The sequence below is a fragment of the Lynx canadensis genome, chromosome D2, assembly GCF_007474595.2.
Source record: "Lynx canadensis isolate LIC74 chromosome D2, mLynCan4.pri.v2, whole genome shotgun sequence".
Classification (NCBI taxonomy): domain Eukaryota; kingdom Metazoa; phylum Chordata; class Mammalia; order Carnivora; family Felidae; genus Lynx; species Lynx canadensis.
Genome location: NC_044313.2, coordinates 54,792,986 through 54,795,402, shown reverse-complemented (window position 1 = coordinate 54,795,402; position 2,417 = coordinate 54,792,986).

Genomic DNA, 2,417 nt, shown 5'->3' with positions numbered 1-2,417 from the left:
AAAGCATGTTGATGGGAACATAGAAACATTTGTGTTTTTTTCTCCTCTCCACCTGTTTTGCTCAAAATAAATTTAAAAAATTTTTAAAGTTAGGTTTTTGGGGTTTTTTTTTAATCGTGTTTGTTTGCTTTTTTTTTTTTTTTTTTTTTTTTTTTTTTTTTTTGGTCTCTGTGCCCCCGCAAAGGTGTGAGAGCAGCCGCTGGCTCGGGACCCAGGAGGCCGCTGGGGGAGGCTGCTTCTGCTCCTTGGTACCTGTATGGGATTGTGTGCAGTTTGTCTTTCCCCTTTTAGATTTGTTCTCAGGCCCAGGTCATGCACCAGAGAGCAGTAAATTCACAGTCCCTGTCCCCATTAGTACTGAGCCACGCGCCCTGGGGACCCGGGTTGCTGGGACATGGTGACAATGGATGTCAGAAGCTAGGGCCCTGGGCCTCTATTGCCCCATGGCCTGAATAAATGTGGTCATGAGTGCAGACACCAGTATTCCCCTGAAGGTTGAGGATAATCACTCGGGAGGCTTCCCACAGGAGGGACACAGCACCCTCGGCAGGCTGAGGGTTCCTCACGGACTCGGTACCAAGGCATGGCCTGGGGATGACAAAATGTTGAATAAACCAATAAAACAGAAGCCCTTCTGCCCTTGAAGTGGCCCATAGGCCTCCCCTTGCCCCCGTCCAGAGATGGGGGCCCAGCTCTGGCTCCTCATAGGCTTATTTCCGTCCTGGCCTCCTGCACATCCTGTCTTCACCCAAGGGACATGCTTCTGTCTGCTTAGCCATCTGGCTGCACAGGAGCACCACCTGGGACTCTTAAAATACACTGACGCCCTAACCCAGAACAACAAAATCAGTCTTTGCAGGTGGGGCCTGGGAGCCTAGACTTCCCCCAAATGATTCTAATGTGCAGCCAGGAGTAAGCGACTAGATCATTCCCACCCATCTGGGGGCCTAGTCGAAGTCCCATTCCTCCAGGAAAGTCTTCCTGAACTTACCCCGTGCAGGTGACTCTCCTCTGAGCACCTCACCCACATGAGCAGTAGTCACCTGATGCTGGTGGCAGCCTGCTTTGCATCAGCGGGAGGTAGCAAACAGAATCCAAGCTTTGCCCGTCACTAGCTGTACGTTGGTTGTTACCGAACCTCTCTGAGACTTACCTTCCTCATCTGCAAAATGGGCCTTAATAACAGTACCTACCTCATAGGCTGATAGGAGACGCTTCCACTGACGGATGCCAACCTCCGGCCCTCCCCCGCCCCATGGCTCCTCTATTTCTAAAAGAACAGGCACAATGGGGCGCCTGGGTGGCGCAGTCGGTTAAGCGTCCGACTTCAGCCAGGTCACGATCTCGCGGTCCGTGAGTTCGAGCCCCGCGTCAGGCTCTGGGCTGATGGCTCGGAGCCTGGAGCCTGTTTCCGATTCTGCGTCTCCCTCTCTCTCTGCCCCTCCCCCGTTCATGCTCTGTCTCTCTCTGTCCCAAAAATAAATAAACGTTGAAAAAAAAAAATTTTAAAAAAAAGAACAGGCACTCACAAGCCCAGCCAGTGAACCGTTCCCAGAGACCTCTGTCCCCATTCTCCATCCTGCATGCTGGGAGCGGCCCCTTGGCAAGACACCTCCTTCCTTACATCCTTCCAGGAGGACTCCTGAGCCTCCAAGGCTGACCTTGCAGGTAGCTGTGAGAAACAACGAGAGGCAGAAACCCACCCGGCATGGTCTCCCACCCCTAGAAGATAGTTCCCTTGCCTTAGGATCTGTTCCAGCCAGCCAGGCCGAGCCTGCCCCGGCTGTGGGCTGGCACTGGGCAGTGGGGGAGGTTAACTAGACCTCACGCAGGGTTTCCACTGGTTAGAAAGCACTTCCACAGGTTATGAAGAGTCATCCTTGTGAGACGAGCTCTTCTCTCTGTCTGCCAGACGACTTGCCGAAGGTCATGGTTAGCAAGTTCTAGGGCTAGACAGAGTTGAGAGTGTCAAGAGATTGGGAACGGTACAAATGTCCCAAAATAGGGAAATGATTAAATTCATCACGTACATCCATGTCATGGAACACCATGCCACTATTAAAGTCAGGTCTTCAAATAATTTCAATGATGCGGGGAAAGGTTCATAATAAGTTAAATGGAAAACGCAGGACATAGGGTTTGGTCTCCACTCTGTGGTATAGATGTGTTTATTGGCATACATACAAATATACTGCGTGGATATTTGCAACAAGACCAAAAATCCTTCTAAGTTGATCTCGGTTCTCCCCTCACATCAGGCCCCCCTCTCCTGGCCCCCCCTCTCTGGGGTCTCACACATGACGGTGAATAAGGGAAGCATGCTGACCGTCAGTCTGTAGGCTGCGACCGCATCTGTGAATGTCATTCTTGTGAAAAATGACGCCAAGGGGAAGAGTAATCAGAACATCGCCAGTGGG